Source organism: Pongo abelii, chromosome 15 (assembly GCF_028885655.2).
Source record: "Pongo abelii isolate AG06213 chromosome 15, NHGRI_mPonAbe1-v2.0_pri, whole genome shotgun sequence".
NCBI classification, from domain to species: domain Eukaryota; kingdom Metazoa; phylum Chordata; class Mammalia; order Primates; family Hominidae; genus Pongo; species Pongo abelii.
The window spans coordinates 43,229,480-43,247,938 of record NC_072000.2 but is presented as its reverse complement, the minus strand read 5'-3'; the positions used below and the strand labels follow the sequence as shown (position 1 = coordinate 43,247,938).

Genomic DNA, 18,459 nt, shown 5'->3' with positions numbered 1-18,459 from the left:
ATGGTGTTAGAGTGTGTGTGTGTAATGTGTGTGTGTGTGTATATATATATATATATATAAATAAAATCACATTTTCTTTATACATTCCATTATTTTGTTCCTTTTTATGGCTGAGTAATATTCCACGGAATACATATATACCATATAGTATATATATACCACATTTTCTTTATATATTCATTGATTGATAGGCATTTGATCTGGTTCCATATTTTTGCAACTGCAGACTGTGCTGCTATAAACATGCATGTGCAAGTATCTTTCTCATATAATGACTTCTTTTGCTCTGGGTAGATAGTAGTAAAACTGCTGCGTCAAATGGTAGATTTACTTTTAGTTCTATAAGGAATCTCCTCACTGTTTTCCATAGTGGTTGTACTAGCTTACATTCCCACTAACAATGTAAAAGTGTTCCCTTTTCACAACATCCATTTCAACATCTTTTTTTTTTTTTATGTTTTTATTATGGCCATTCTTGCAGAAGTAAGGTGGTATCACAATGTGGTTTTAATTTGCATTTCCTGATAATTAGTGATGTTGACAATTTTTTATATGTTTGTTGGCCATTTAAGTATCTTCTTTTGAGAACTGTCTATTAATGTCTTTAGCCCACTTTTTGAGGGGATTGTTTTTTTCTTGCTGATTTGTTTTAGTTTCTTGTAGAATTTGGATATTAGGTCACCAGGGAAGTGGGGGAAAGCCAGCAGTGACAGGCCTCACCCCTCTCCCATGCAGCTAAACAGACCAATCTCATGCCCACCATGCTCCCCCAACAGCATCGAGTTTTATATCCAGGCAACCAGTGAGCAGGGCTAAGAACTTGCCCCAGGCTACAAGTCTCCTCACTGAGAGAACAACCAGCACTTTCAGGCTTCACCCCCTCCTCCACCATAGTGTCTTTGCTCATACCTGCACTTTCCATTCACCTTCCCAACCCTGAGATTCTGCCCTGGAAAATTTGCACTCCGCTGAAATCATTACAACATTCAGCTGAAAGTTTATTTCTCCCTATGGCACTCCCCAAATTCCACTGGCAGTCCTCCTCAAGGACCCTTGTGAGATAAAGTCAGAAATGGCTTCCCTGGGCTTTTCTGGGGACTGGGAATGCTTACAGGGCTCTTCCCACTGCTTCTTCTACTTTTATATTTCGCTCAGCTCTCTACATTCATTTCAGCTCTAGGTAAAGTTAAATCCTTCTCTCGTGATCTGGATTTTCAGGCTCCCCAGTGAGGGTGTCTGGACAAAGACTGACTTTCACCTTCTCACACTTTGGGAACTCAAAATTTTTCAGCTGTCTCATGGAGTTTGCAGCAGCAATCTGCTTCTTTCAAAGGGTTTGTGAATTCTTTCAGTTTTTCTGCTATGTTCCTGTGTTAGTTCTTGGAACAAAAGTTCATGATGTGAATTTCCACACCTTGTTTGTCTATCCAAGTGGCAGCTGCAAGTTAGTCCTGCCTCCTATTCACCATTTTCCCCTGATTTCTAAACTGAAGATTTCTATCTTAAATTTAAAAGTTCCATAGGGAAGAAAGATACTAAAAGAACAACACTGATCTCAAAAATTTTCAAATTAACCACCTCAAACTGAATTTTTATGATGGGCATTTATATTCTATCTTTCAAAAGTAAATTCAGTAAATTAATCTGGATTGATTTGGAGCTCAGAAATGTCCATTAAATTTCTAAACTTGCTATTCTTGGCTGAAGTGAAAGATTTTAACATAAAGCCTAATCCTTTTTATTAAGTAGGTAGTTCCTAAATGGCTCACCACAGGTTGGTGAGGTTCTGATGAAGTTTTCACCAGTATGAAATAAAATGATAAAAATAAAGGCAATGTAGTAAGTTTTTCATAGTGTTAAACCTGGTTTTTATTATTATAGATAATATCTGTGTTTTAATTAATTTTTAGTATATGTCATCATTATTCACTAAGTATTATGATAACAGTATAAACTAAATAGTAAATACTAGACAGAATGTACAGTTAAGATATGACCCTAAATTGTCTTGCTAATTAACAAATTATTATGACAATTCTATTAGTCTGGGTTCAATAAAAAGGCAGAAACAGTATCAGCCATTTGGACAGAGAGAATTTAATACAAAGAACTGAAAACTGGAGGACAAAAGAGACCCCCTAAGAAATCATAGAGAGAGCAACTTTACAGAAATAGGTACCACTCATAGAGTTGGGGAAACAAGGGAAGAGGTTGTTAAAACTTAGAAATGTGGAAGAAGGATCCCATGGGGACCCAAACCTCTGAAGAAGAGATGCCACTTGCCTGATGCACATGTTGGGAACAAAGGGGATTGCATATGATAAATTTTTTTCTTCAGGTGTTGGAAAATTTGCATACTAGCTTTAGATAAACTATAGGAGGAGACCAGGGACAGTGGCTCATGTCTACAATCCCAGCACTTTGGGAGGCCAAGACTGGTGGACCACTTGAGGCCAGGAGTTCAAGACTAGCCTTGCCAACATGGCAAAATCCTGTCTCTACAAAAAATTAGCCAAGTGTGGTGCCCCATGCCTGTAATCCCAGCTACTCAGGAGGCTGAGACACAAGAATTGTCTGAACCCAGGAGGCAGAGGTTGCAGTGAGCCAAGATCACACCACTGCACTCCAGTTTGAGCTACAGAGGAGACTCAGTCTCAAAAATATATATATATAGGAGGGAATTTTAGCTGCCTGGTAAAGAAGTGTTGCAGGACTGATGCTCACAGGAACAGACAGAAGGCAGAAAGAAAGCTGCAAAACCATGGAAAGAATCAAGTCCCTCCTTTCTCATCCGGCCTACCAGTCTCCCTTTTATACCCCCTACTGGCATAGCCCACAGAAAGCAGCTTATAAAGTCAAAATGAGGTCCACAGAGTCACCACCCCAGGATCACAGGACCAAGTATAAAAGGGCTTAAGAACTTAATAACTTAATAATTTATACAATGTTGGGTTTTTTTAATTAAAATTTTACTCATCTATAAAATAATGGCATCATTTGTGAAACTTTATGGGTAGTTCAGTTCTCATTCCATTTTTAATGTGATTAATAGGAATAAAGATATTTGGAATACTTTGCTCTTTTTAAAACACTCTGAAATATACAATCTCATTTGATTCTTACATAGCAGATGATCTGAAATATTCCTGTTTCTTTGTCCACTTCTCAGAAAACAGAGTAACCAATAAGGAAATTGTTATTCTGAACCTAATTCTAACAAAGAGAAACATATTCAAGAAGTGAAGTAACAAAGATGCTGAGAGAAAGAAAGCATGCTTTCACTCACCTTTGAATCCACGTAACCAGAGAAGGAAATGCTGGGCTACCACTCTCAGTCCATACTGTGATTTTCAGATTTTAAAAAATATCCCTCGACAATGCCCTCTCCTTTGAAACTCTCATGTCTATATATAACCACTATTCTCTTTCCATCCACATTACCATGATTACCAACCTCCAAACCACTCCCTCAAAATCAGTAAGACTCCATGCATCCCAGGTAGTGACATCATCAAGGCTGCCAAGTAGATCTGACTTTTCTCCCACATAAAGGGACCAAAACAATAAATAAACAACTATATGTCAACTAAAGTGACTGAGGAAGTATGCTAGCAGACACCAGGGGAGCAGCAATATCCCTGTGGAGAATAGAAGCACAGGAGAGCACCATAGAGAGGTGAGAAAGGCATCCTGACTTTGTCACATTGTCTCCCAAGATCAGCTTGAAGTCAGGGGGAACTTCTTACAGGGAAGAAGTATGATGGAGATATGCAGTGGTGCCCATTACCACCACAAATGCCAGTCCTTGCTACAGGAGAGTCCTCCAGTCCTCAAAAGCTCCAAATTCAGTTTGGAGAGTAATCAGGAGTTTGCTTAGCTGCATTGCCTCAGAAAAGCCTACCTTGAGCATCTCCCACCTCAACAATGTAAGCTGCTATGCTCAATGCCTTGTTGACACTGGACCCACAGCTAGAGTGTGCCCTGCACTAAGAGCCAGTCTCTATCTCTGTGACAGAATCTCACTGTCTCTGAGACTCGCCATCATTCTACCAAGTTCATCTGGATGCCTGCAGCACTATGACCCCAGCTGTGTGAAGCCTAGGCCACATAACAACTGAGACCCTGGCATCTGAACCTACATGGCACACTACCCCCCCAGGAAACAGGCAAACCTATACAGTAAGGAAGCCACTGAACAGCTGGTCAGCCACTTCACATACACCTGGGCTGCAAAGCTGACTAGATCACTAAGCCCATACGTGCCCATGCCCAGCCTGACAGCTAGTCCTGTGGTATCCCTGCTTTTGTGGATACACCACTGCAGGGCCACCTGGCACCACCACACCCACACTCACCCCAACTTCCAGTCCAGCGGCAGCTCTGCCTCTGCAGAAAGCCCACCAGATAGCCTGTCAGCCCTCTGTGACTGCATGTACCCAGGCTGACAACCAGACCAGTGCCCCTGCTCCCAGCAAACCTGTGTAAATACCATCAAAACTCCCACAGCCTAGGTCACTGAAGCAATCACAGACATCACTGATGAGAATAATAGCTGAAGAAACTGCATGGGGACCATGTTACTGAGTTCACCAGAAATAAAGCCAACACACCATACCCAATTAATACTCTAGATGCATCTACAGGAAAAAGATCTCTTCCTACGAAAGCTACTCCATAAAACTAAAAAAAAAAAAAAAAAAAAAAAAAATCCCTATTCTATTAGATGTGCAGATATCAACAAACGGACACAAGAAATAAGAAAAAGTAAGGACATGACACCCCCAAAGGAACACAGTCTCTAGTAACAGGCTCCGAAGGAAAGGACATTTATGAAATGCCTGAAAAGAAGTTCAAAATAATGATCTTAAGGAAATTCAGTGAGATACAAGAGAACACAAACAATTTAATGAAACTAAGAAAACATTCATAATCTGAATGAGAAATTCAACAAAGAGATAGACATTAAAAAGAATGATATTAAAATGACCAAACTGAAATCTTGGAGGTGAAGAAAAGAAATAACTAAAATCAGAGCAGAACTAAATGAAATTGAGATCCAAAAACCATCCAAAGAATCAATGAAGTAAAAAATTAGTTCTTTGAAAGGATAAACAAGAGTGATACATGGCTACCTAGATTAACCAAGAAAAAAAGATTATCCAAGTAAGCACAATCAGAAATGACAAAGGGTGACATTACAACTGATTCCACAGACACATAAAAGGCCCCCAGAGTCTACTATGAACATTGCTATGCATACAGATTAGAAAAATCTAGAGGAAATGGATAAATTCCTGAAAACACAAAACCTCCTACGACTGAAGCAGGAAGAAACAGAAATCCTGAACATACCAATAATGAGTAATGAAACTGAATCAGTAATAAAAAGACCTACCAACCAAAAAAAAGCCTTGGACCAGATGGATTCACAGCCAAATTTTACCACATATACAAAGAAGGGCTGGTACCAATCCTATTGAAACATTCCAAAAATTCAAGGAGAGACTCCTCCCTAACTCTCAATAGATGCAGTAAAAGATTTTGATAAACTCTAATATCCCTTCATGATAAAATTCCTCAATAAACTAGGCATCAAAGGAACATAGCTAAAAATAATAAGTGCCACCTCTGACAAACCCATGGCCAACATCATACTGAATAGGCAAAGTTGGAGGCATCTAAGAACTGGAAAAAAACAAGGATGTCAACCTCACTACTTGTATTCAACATAGTACTGGAAGTCCTAGCCAAAGCAATCATCAGGAGACAAAAACAAAAGTTATCCAAATAGAAAAAAAGGAAGTCAAATTGTCTCTCTTCACTGATGATAGCATTCTACACCTTAAAAACCCAAAGGTTCTGCCAAAAGACTCCTAGACCTGATAAACAACTTCAGCAAAGTTTCAGAATGCAAAATCAATGTATAAAAGTCAGTAGCATTTTTTTCTTTTTTCTTTTTTTTTTCTTTTTTTCTGGGAGGGGATACGGAGTCTTGCTCTTTTGCCCAAATCAAAAACACACTCCCATTCACAACAGTTGAAAAGAAAAAAATACCTAGAAATACATCTACCCAAAGAGGTTAAAGATTGCTGCAATAAGAACTACAAAACACTGCTGTAAGAAATCAGGGATGACACAAACACATGGAAAAACATTCCACATACATGGATTGGAAGAATCAGTATCATTAAAATGGCCATACTGCTCAATGCAATCTACAAATTCAATGCTATTCCTATGAAATTACCAATGTCATTTTTCACAGAATTATAACTATTCTAAAATTCATACTGAACAAAAAGGAGCCCGAATAGTCAAAATGATACTAAGCAAAAAGAACAAAGCTGGAAGCATCACATTACCCAACTTCAAATTATACTACAAGGCTACAGTAAACAAAACAACATGATACTGATACAAAAACAGACACATAGACCAATGTAATAGGATACAGACCCCTGAAATAAAGCTGCACACCTATATCCATCTGATCTTTGACAAAGTCAACAAAAATAAGCAATGGAGAAAGGACACCCTATTCAATAAATGGTGCTGCAAAAAGTGGCTAACCATATGCAGAAGAATGAAACTGGACCTCTACCTTTCACCATATGCAAAAATCAACTAAGATGGATTAAAGACTTAAATGTAAGACTTCAAATTATGAAAATCCTAAAAGAAAACCTAAGAAATACTCTTCCAGACATTGGCCCAAGCAAAGAATTTATGATGAAGTCCTCAAAAGTAAGTGCAACAAAAGCAAAAATTGACAAGTGAGACCTACTTAACTAACGAGCTTCTGCACAACAGAAGAAACTATCAACAGAGTAAACACACAGCCTACAGAATGGGAGAAAATATGTACAAACTATACATCCAACAAAGGACTAGTGCCCAGAATCTATAAGGAACTAAACAAATCAACAAGCAAAAGTCAAATAACCCCATTAAAATTGGGCAGGCCGGGCATGGTGGCTCACAGCTGTAATCCCAGCAATTTGGGAGGCAGAGGTGGGTGAGTTCCTTGAGCCCAGGAGTTCAAGACCAGCCTGGGCAATAAAATGAGACCTCGCCTCCACCAAAAAATTAAAAATTAGCTGGGTGTGTTTACGTATACCTGTGGTCCCAGCTACTCAAGAGGCTAAGGTAGGAGGATTGCTTGAGCCCCAGAGGTCGAGGCTGCAGTGAGTTGTGATCATGCCACTGCACTCCAGCCTAGGCAACAGAGCAAGGCCTTGTCTCAAAAAAAAAAATGGGCAAAGGATATGAACAGACACTGCTCAAAAGAAGACATACAAGCAGCCAAGAAACATACAAAAAAATGCTCAGCATCCCTAGTCATTAGAGAAATGCAAATCAAAACTACAGTGAGATACCATCTAATACCAGCCAGAATGGCTATTCATAAAAAGTCAAAAAACAATAGATAACAGTGAGGTTGCAGAGAAAAGGGAATGCTTATACACCATTGGTGGGAATGTAAACTACTTCAGCCCCTGTGAAAAGCAGTTTGCAGATTTCTCAAAGAACTGAAAATAAAATTATCATTCAACCCAACAATCCTATTACTGGGTATACACCCAAAGAAAAATAAATCATTCTATTAATACCAAAAAGATACATGCGAATATTCACATGTTTAGTGCAGCACTATTCACAATAGCAAAGACATGAAATCAACCCAGGCACCTGTTAATGGTGGACTGGATAAAGAAAATGTGGTACTTATGCAGCATAGAATACTACACAGACATAAAAACAGAATGAAATCATGTCCTTTGAAGTAACATGGATGCAACTGAAGGCCACTGTCATGGGCAAATTAACGCAGGAACAGAAACCCAAATTCCACATATTATCATAAGTGGAAGCTAAATACTGGGTACAAATGGAACAAAGACAGGAACAACAGACACTAGGAATTCCAAAAAAAAGAGAGAAAAGAGGGAGGGGCAAGTGTTGAAAACTACCTATCAGGTATTGTATTTGCCGCTTGGGTCATGGGATCATTGGAATTTCAAACCTCAGCATCACACAATATACCTGTATAACAAACCTACACCTGCACCCCCTGAACCTAAAATTAAAAAGTAAAAAAACTCTTCAATAAATGGTGCTGGGAAAAGTGGATATCTACATACAGAAGAATGAGACTAGACCTCTCCCTTGCACCACATACAAAAACCAAATCAAAATGGATTAAGATTTAAATGTAAAATCTGAAACTATAAAATAGAATAAAACATAGAGGAAACACCTCACAACATGGGGCTGGGTAATAACTTTTTTGAAATAAGACTTCAAAAGTGCAGACAACAAAAGCAAAAACAGACAAATGGGATTACAGCAATATGAAAAGCTTTTTCACAGCAATGTAAACAACAGAGAGAAAAGAAAACCTACAGAATAGGAGAAAATATTTGCAAACTATATATCTGACAAGGAGTTAATGCCCAGATTATATTTTTAAAAACTTCTATAACTCAATAGCAAAAAAAAATCTGATTTAAAAATGAGCAAATGACCTGAGTAGACATTTCTCAAAAGAACACCAAAAATGCCCAACAGGTGTATGAAAAAATGTGCAACATCTCTAATTATCAGGAAAATGCAAATCAAAACCACAATGAGGTGCAACCTCATGCCAGTCAGAATGGCTATTATCAAAAATACAAAGAAAACAAGTGTTGATAAGGATGTGAAAAAAGGGGAATACTTACACACTGTTGGTGGGATTGTAAGCTAATACAGCCATTATAAAAAAACTATATGGAGGTTCCTCAAAAAATTAAAAATAGAACAACTATCTAATCAAGTAATTTCGCTATTGGGTATATACACAAAGTAAATGAGATCAGTATAATGAAGACATATATACATCCCCATGTTTATTGCAGCGCTAGTTCCAATGGCCAAGATATGGAATCAACTTACATGTCCAACAATGGATGAATGCAGAAAATGTGGTATATATGCACATTGGAATACTCTTCAGCCATAAAAAAGAATAAAATCCTGTTATTTGCAACAACATCAATGTGATGTAATCTGTGACGAATCTAGATGACATCATGTTAAGTGAAATAAGCCAGATACAGAAAGGTAAATACCGTATGATCTCACTTAGACATGGAATCTGAAAAAATTCACATGTTGATTTTATAGCAGCAGAGAGTAGATCAATGGTTACCAGAAACTGGGGAGGGAAGGGAGGGAAGGGAGAAGAGAAAGATGGGGAGAGGTTAATCAACAGGTACAAAGTTACAATTAGATTGGAGGAATAAATTCTGGTGTTCCATTGCACAGTACGGTGACTAGGGTTAACAGCAAAATATTGTATATCACAAAATAGCTAGAGGAGACGTTTTTGAATGGTCTCACCACAAACAAATGCATGAAGTGAAGGACACATTAACTATCCTGATGGGATAATTATACAACATGATTCATATACAGATATGTATTGAAACATCAAATTGTACCCTATAAACATATACACTTGCAATGTGCCAATTTTTAAAATAAGCAGTTAAAAAAAAGACTTCAGGCATCTGGTTCAGCATTCTCCTTTATACTACAAGTCTTGTCACATCATAGCTGATTTAATCATACATGTGAAGATCCACTGAATTGTAACCTCACAGTTGTCTGACCTAGACTCCTAAAACATGTTTGGCCACTACAGCACTCCTCTCTCAGAACTATGCCCACTGGATTGTCTTCATGCATGTTTGCTACATTTCTGAAATCCTGGATTCCAAAACTCCAACTAAGTTCTGAAATCATTTCACTCATCTCAAAGCTTACCCCAGTAAACCTGCCTGTCTAACCACTTTCTCAGCTTTTCATCTCTCAGCTTCTTCCTTTTAATTATGAATTTGTAACTTAACCAGGAGAGAACAGTGAACAAGCACGTACAAAGCAAATTATAACATGTCCTCCAATGCCACCCCCTGCCTCTATTAAACCCTTTCATAGAAGTCTCCTCTGCTCTCTGTGGCATGTGGCATTGCTGACTCCTCTCAACTCTCTGGCTCTTTTCCCGGTTTATTTTCTACCTCTTTGCCTATTGTCTGACTTCTCTTTCTACTCATTGAACATAAATGCTATAAAGGGCTCTACCATTAACTTTCTTTTCTCTCTTTTTATACTATCCTTTTCAAATCCTGCCCAACCTCATGGCTCATGAATTACCTCTGTCAGTAGTTATCAAACATGGTTGTACATTAGAATCATCTGGGGAGCTTTACAAACTATAAAAATACCAGGTCCTTACCCTATACTAATTAAATCTGCATCACCGACCAAACTGATTAAATCAAAATGTTTAGGCTTACCAATTAAATCAGAATCTCTGGGGTCCAGCGCATGTATTTTTCAAAGCTCTCCAGGTGCTACTGAAGTGCAGCTATCTTGAGAACTGCTATATGCAGATAAATTTAAAATCTTATGCTTCTAGTCTGACTTCTCTTTTGATCTCCCATTCCACATTTCCAAATTTGTTGGCCATGTCTCTTGGGTTGTCACACCAGTGTTTTCACTTGAAAAATCCAGAATCTAACTCATTAATTTCCCATGTAAGTATATTCTTCTTAAGAACTTATGCACTTCTTATGCCCTTATACACTTTTATTAATGAAACCATTGTTCTCATGACCCAGGAAGGAAACCCTCAGAATAATCTGACTCTTCTCTCTTCCTTGCTATCAACATCCAATTAGTTGTTAAGAGCTGCTAAGTCCAGCTCTCTTTATTCTAATACCCAGTTCATCTCGCTTCCACTGTCATCAAATTAGAGTATCTGTCTGTCAGTTCTCAAAAGCCATTATATCAGCTTCCAATTTTTTTTTTTGAGACAGGCTCTCTGTCACCCAGGCTGGGGTACAGTGGCACCATCATGGTTCACTGCAGCCTCAACTGCCCAGGCTCAAGTGATCCTCCCACCTCAGCCTCCCAAGTAGCTTGGACTACAGGTGCACATCACCATGCCTGCTAATTTTTTTTAATTTTTTGTAAAGGTGTAGCTCCAATCTAATTTGATCTCTAGTCCTCCAACTCCAGATTATCCAAAAGATCCTAATATCTTCATATAACAGAGCTCTCACGTAACCCCTCTGCTCAAGGAGCTTCAGGGTTCCTGACAATCTACAAAAGGAATTCCAAATGACTTAGCATTCAAAGCCTTTTCAGCCATATTTTCTCTGCTCCATTTTATTTGCTGTTCGTGCTAACCAAATTGGAAAATGTGTAATTAGTCCACACATGCTTCAAGATTTCCAGCTTCCATGACTATTAACTACTGATATGGTTTAGCTCTGTCCTCACCCAAATCTCATCTTGAACCTGAGTTCACATAATCCCCACATGTCACAGGAGGACTTGGTGGGAGGTAAATGAATAATGGGGATGGTGACCTCCAGGCTGTTCTAGTGATAGTGAGTTCTCACAAGATCTGATAGTTTTATAAGGGGCTTTCCCCTCCTTCACTCTTGTATTAGTCTGTTTTCTTGCTGCTAATAAAGACATACCTGAGAATGGGCAATTTACAAAAGAAAGAGGTTTAATTGGACTTACAGTTCCATGTGGCTGGGGAACCCTCACAATCATGGTGGAAGACAAGGAAGAGCAAGTCACGTCTTACATGGATGGCAGCAGGCAAAGAGAGGGCGCTTGTGCAGGGAAACTCCTCCTTATGGAACCATCAGATCTTGTGAGACTTATTCACTACCATGAGAACAGCACAGGAAAGACCTGCCCCCATGATTCAATTGCCTCCCACCAGGTCCCTCCCACAACACATGGGAATTCAAGATGAGATTTGGGTGGGGACACAGAGTCAAACCATATCATCCTGCCCCTGGTCCATTCCAAATCTCATGTCCTCATATTTCAAAACCAATCATGCCTTCCCAACAGTCGCCCAAAGTCTTAACTCATTTCAGCATTAACTCGAAAGTCCACTGTCCAGTCTCATCTGAAACAAGGCAAGTCCCTTCTGCCTATGAGCCTGTAAAATCAAAAGCAAGTTAGTTACTTCCTAGATACAATAGGGGTACAGGCAATGGATAAATACAGCCATTCCAAAGGGCAGAAATTGGCCAAAACAAAGGGATTACAGGCCCCATGAAAGTCCAAAATCCAGCAGGGCAGTCAAACCTTAAAGATCCAAAATGATCTCCTTTGACTCCATATCTCACACCCAGGGCATGCTGATGTAAGAGGTGGGTTCCTATGGTCATGGGCAGCTCCACCCCTGTGGTTTTGCAGGGTTCAGCCCCACTCCCTGCTGCTTTCACGGGCTGGTGTTGAGTGTTTGCAGCTTTTCCAGGCACACAGTGCATGCTGTCAGTGGATCTACCATTCTGGGGTCTGCAGGATGGTGACTTTCTTCTCACAGCTCCACTACATGGTGCCCCAGTGGGGACTATGTGTGGGGGCTCCCACCTGACATTTTCCTTCTGCACTGCCCTAGCAGAGGTTCTTCATGAGGGCCCTGCCCCGGTGGCAAACTTCTGCCTGGACATCCAAGCATTTCCATACATCCTCTGAAATCTAGGAAGAGGTTTCCAAACCCCATTTCTTGATTTCTGTGCACTGGCAGGCTCAACACCACATGGAAGCTGCCAAGGCTTCAGACTTGCACCCTCTGAAGCCAAGGCCTGAGCTCTACATTGGCCCCTTCCAGCCACAGCTAGAGTGGCTGGGACACAGGGCACCAAGTCCCTAGGCTGCACACAGCATGGGACCCTGGGCCCAGACCACAAAACGACTTTTCCTCCTAGGCCTCTAGGCCTGTAATGGGAAGGGCTGCCATGAAGACCTCTGACATGCCCTGGAGACATTTTCCCCATTGTCTTGGGGATTAACATTCAGCTCCTTATTACATATGCAAATTTCTGCAGCCAGCTTGGATTTTTCCTCAGAAAATGGGATTTTCTTTTCTATCACATTGTCAGGCTGCAAATTTTCCAAACTTGTATGCTCTGCTTCCCTTATAAAACTGAATGCCTTTAACCGCATCCTAGTTACATCTTGAATGCTTTGCTGCTTGGAAATTTCTTCCGCCAGATACCCTAAATCATCTCTCAAGTTCAAAGTTCCACAAACCTCTAAGGCAGGGGCAAAATGCTGCCAGTCTCTTTGCTGAAATATAACAAGAGTCACCTCTGCTCCAGTTCCCAAGTTCCTCATCTCCATCTGAGGCCACCTCAGCCTGGACTTTATTTTCCATATCACTATCAGCATTTTGGGCAAAGCCATTCAAAAAGTCTCTAGGAAGTTCCAAACTGTCCCACATTTTCCTGTCTTCTTCTGAGCCCTCCAAACTGTTCCAATCCCTGCCCATTACACAGTTCCAAAGTCGCCTGCACATTTTCAGGTATCTTTTCAGCAGCACCCCATGCTACTGGTACCAATTTACTGTATTAGCTCATTTCATTTTGCTGATAAAAACATACCTGAGACTGGGCAATTTACAAAGGAAAGAGGTTTAACAGAGAACTCACAATTCCACGTGGCTGGGGAAGCCTCACAATCATGGTGGAAGGCAAAGAGGAGCAAGTCACATCTTACATGGATGGCAGCAGGCAAAGAGAGAGAGATTGTGCAGGGAAACTCCCCCTTGCAGAACCATAAGATCTCATGAGACTTATTCACTATCATGAGAACAGCATGGGAAATACCTGCCCCCATCATTCAATCACCTCCCACTGGGTCCCTCCCACAACACATGGGAATTCAAGATGAGATCTGGGTGGGGACACAGCCAAATCATATCAGCTCTGCACTTTTCCTTGCTGCCGCCATGTGAAGAAGGATGTGTTTGCTTCCTCTTCTGCCATGATTGTAAGTTTCATGAGGCCTCCCCAAGACATGCTGAACTGTGAGTCATTTAAACCTCTTTTCTTTATAAATTACTGAGTCTCATGTACGTCTTTATTAGCAGCATGACAACTGCCTGATACAACTAACCTTCTTCATTTTCTGAATGTTCAAAAACCATTTACCCTTCAAAGCCCAGTGTTAGCTAAACTTCTTCCTGAATTCTCTGAGTAAATCTCTCCAAATAATTCCAAAAGCATTTTGTCTATACTCTCTTATGACATTTACTTCATACCTTGTATAATAATTGTGCCTATAGTTTACCTCTAGATTAAAGCTATCCTCATGCGTGTAACCCCAGCACTTTGGGAGGCCAAGGCAGGCAGATCACAAGGTCAGGAGTTCAAGACCAGTCTGGCCAACATGGTGAAACCCCATCTCTACTAAAAATACAAAAATTAGCCAGGCGTGGTGGCACACACCTGTAATCCCAGTTACTTGGGGACTGAGGCAGGAGAATTGCTTGAACCCAGGATGCGGAGTCTGCAGTGAGCCGAGATCATGCCACTGCACTTCAGGTTGGGTGACAGGCAAGACTCTTGTCTCAAAAAAAAAAAAAATTATGTATGATCTTAGCACAGTGTCTTGATGATTGATGATATCCAAATACTTTTAAAACTAATTTTCTTTTCACTTAATTAGTAAAGAAAGTAGAAACAGTATAGTATGATTGTTAAGAGACCAGATTCCAGAATTTAGAGTCAAACACACTTAGGTTCAAATGCCAATTTCACCATGTTCTGTTCTGTGACCCGAACTTGAGAAAATAACTTTTCCTACCAGCAGATTCCTCATCTGTAAAAGTAGCTATAACAATAGTATCTCACTAATAGGACGTAACTACCTAATTGGGTGGTTGTAAGACTCAGATGATTCATGTGAAGAAGTAATCACCGTGACTCACGTACAGGTTCTTGACAAATGTTAGATATTTCTAGTAAACACTGGCCAGTAAGCATGCATTCTAACTTCAATATAATGGGACTAAATCCCTTGCACCATTTCCCAATCTCTTGCACCTAGGATTCTAGATTTAAGTTCCTACAATCAGATGTTAAACTTCTAGGTTGAGTGTCCAGGAATGACACTCAGCCTAGAGTCTAGAATCCAATTTTGTTGATGTACCTTAGAACTGCAGTGGCACAGCCTGGGAAAGCAGGTGCAGCAAAGGTTTCCTAACTTGGTAGGCCATTTTCCACTGATAGCAGAGGCTCTAGAGTTAACAGCTGTGATGGTATCTTTCTTATACCATGGCTTTCTGACAGTGGCAAAGGCATAATCCCTTGACAGCCAATGTGGCTTTGGGAACCATTCCTGTACACTCAACCTAAAATCTGTGAGCCATTTAATGCTCCGTGATTAACATCTTACTGCTTAAACTAGCTAGAGTGAGTTTTACTCTCCACAACTGAACACTAACCAAAATACTATTGTTATTATTTCTTCTGGAGAAGATTTCCACTTGGGAAGGAAAAGATTTGTGACCAGGATGGCAATTCAGAGGCAGATTTCACTCTGAATACTTGTCTTTAAGTTACTGCAGGTGGCAATCACACTCATAAACAAAGAATGGCAAGCAATCGTTTGTAATCAGCTTGAGTGAGCATTTCGGGTGTTGAAATTTGGTGTACCATTTAAAAATATCTCTGAATGTCTTACAGTAACTTAGTTTAGTAAAATATCATGCTACCACTTTGCAATATGTTCCATTCAAGATGAGATTTGGGTGGGGACACAGTCAAACCATATCAGCATGTATCAGTATTTTTCTACATAAACATTTTCTAGGAATAGTAACCACCCATCTTCATGCACCTGCAGGCCCTGGAAAGGGCAAGCACAGAGTCGGAACTCCAGTAGAAAGCATAAGAGAACTCAGAATTCAGGTCTTTTTTCTGCTAGGACCTTAATGACATTCTGTCTGAATTTATCTGCTCTTTTTCCTCTATTCACCTCTATACCTTTGAGAAGCTCTCAGTATCATACCTTCTACATTTAACCCTGCTTTACTGTAAAGAATTGATCAACAGCTGAGAAACCTGTGTGCTGCTCTCCATGACTTTGACTTCTATGATCCCATGATTATTTTCAAGGTGAACAAACAATAGCCATAAAATAGACCCAGTAAATTTTTGTGACAGATCGTCTGGCAACAACAAATATTCATTGAGTGCCAAAAGTATAAAGTATTCCAGGTAGTTGAGATACATATCAAAAAAATAGACCTAGTTCCTGCTCTTAACTCACAGGCACTGGCCATTTCATGTCTGAGTGTTTCTGCTTGCTTGTAATGTCACTGAGATCAAACTGGAACAATAACAAAAAGCACAGACGCAGACCTTCATCTGTGATGTGTTTCTGCACCTTAAAAACAAACACACCTAAAATCTTTTTTACTACAACAAGTACTTTCCCCCCAATAGTTCCCTCGGACCTGGAAAAGTCTAGAACTTAGTGTGTGAAAAAAACAACAAAATAAATTATCTGGAAATTTTCTATATATTGAAAAGGCTGTGTGAAGCCCAGGCATAATGCATTTATCAAAATTTATCTAGTGGTACACTTAAGATTTGGATTTCACTGTATGTAAATTTTACCTCAAAAATAAAAAGAAATTGAAAACAAGTATTATACTCCAGTTAATTATGTTCACGCTAAAATGTCTAGGAGTAAAGTATACTAATGTCTGCAACTATGAAAATAAATAAAATCAAAAAATAAGATGGTTGCTTTAATAGAGGTGTCTTTAAAAATAATAGTAATAATAAGTAATAATAGTAATTATAAGGTGGCTAGATGGATGGGTGGTTGGATGGATGAAAAGGCAAATATGACACAATGTTAACAACAGTAGAAACTAGATGACATATTCTTTCAACAATTCCTTCCACCTTTCTTTAAATTGAAATTTTTCATAATAAACATTTGGGAGGTGAGGGGAAAGTCCACTATAGCAGACCAATCGCAATTTGCTGAACCACACCGAGTCACACAGACAAAGAACCCTTGCTATGGTTTGAATGTGTCCCCCAATATTCATGTGTTGAAAGCTTAATCCCCAATGCAACAGTGTTAGGAAATAGGACCTTTAAGAGGTGATTACATCATGAGTGTTCTGCCTTCATGAATGGGTTAATGCCATTATCTTGAGAGTGAGTTATTTCAGGAGTAGGCTCATGATAAAAGAATGAGTTTGGCCTCCTTTCTTCTATGCAGTGCACTCTCTTTCCATGTTATGAGTCAGCAAAAAGGACTTCAATCTATGCAGCCCCTTGATCTTGGACTTCCCAGCCTCCAGAACCATGAGGCAAATAAACTTCTATTCCTTATAAATTTCTCAGTCTCTGGTGTTCTGTTACAGCAGCATAAAATGAACCAAGACAAACCCTAAAGGAAAAACAAACAAAAACAACATCAATGGCAAATAAGGTAAATACTGATAGTCAGATAGTAACTGGGATTTATTTTCTAGGCAAATGGAAGATGGATGGATGGAGTAGAGAATATTAACAAACTCATTAATACCCTGCTTAGCAAAAACCTCCAACAACCACAATTTTCTTAATTCAAAAAAAATCTGCAGGGAAGTGTTTTTTAAAGCATTTTTATTACACTGAAATTACTGTCGTGCTTTCTGTTTCAGGGTAATAAACTGGCACTGCTGACTTTTGGCAATGGTGGGGAGGAGGAGGAGAAAGAGGAGGGATTTTGTTAAGTGAAGGGCTCACTACCACAGAGCGCATTGGTGGGTTTGGAGGGGAGAAAGAAAGAGGAAGAGGGAGGGAAGACGAGGGAAAAGGGAGGTAAAGAAAAGGAGAAAGAGGTAGAGCGAAGAAGGAATGGAGAAGAGAGAAAAAAATTGAAATTACAGGGCTGAGCAGGGAAAAAGAGGAGCCAACTAGATAGAGAAAGGCTGACAAAAAGGAATTCAGTAAAATTCCATAGTGGTGGGTGGCCAAGGAACATTTTGAGACAAGAGAGGCTGCCTGATCCATTAGAGGTTGTTTTGTTGCTGCTATATACACTCTGCTGCTATCCTTTCCTCAAATCTTCACTAAAGGCACTTAAAATCATGAATGTTTTATGTGAATGGGCTTTTAGTGGACATCAAGCAGGGAGCTCAGTTTTGTTTCTGGGTCAGTGCTGTGCAGAAATCTTGAGAAGGGCTTCTGACTCCCACAGGCCTTGGAAGGGGAGGTGTCCAAGTCAATTTTATGTAGCTCTTTCAGGATGAATGAGAAGCAGGGGAGGAATGAGACAGCAGCTTATTCAAGGAAAAGCTGGCCTGCAGAGAAAAAAATTTCAAAACCACTTTTTCTTATCCATTTTTAACCCAGAAGACCCTCATTATCAGGACTGGAAAATCAGGAAAGTCATTTTCATCCTTACATCGGTCTTTTTTTAATGAGGTTACACTGCCACCTACTGGTATTGGTAAAAAATACCTTTTATTATAATTTTAAACTTTGTGATTCTTTGGAAGCCTTTATCTTTTATTTACTGACAAATTCTTCCCTTGTATGGTAACACAAATTTGCATAAGATGAGTTCTTTGCCCGCAAAATTTTATCCTCTAAT

The 18,459-nt window shown here is 39.6% G+C and overlaps 1 long non-coding RNA gene across 1 annotated transcript in view; it reads right to left on the bottom strand.

Annotated features, from left to right (window-relative positions):
• Nucleotides 1–416: 416 nt before the first annotated feature.
• Nucleotides 417–18,459, bottom strand: part of LOC129049889 (uncharacterized) — a 34,910-nt gene continuing 16,867 nt past the window's right edge. Inside the window, exon 2 of the long non-coding RNA XR_008513265.2 lies at nt 417–17,268. This is a non-coding gene — a long non-coding RNA (uncharacterized LOC129049889). The remainder of the gene's footprint in view (nt 17,269–18,459) is intronic.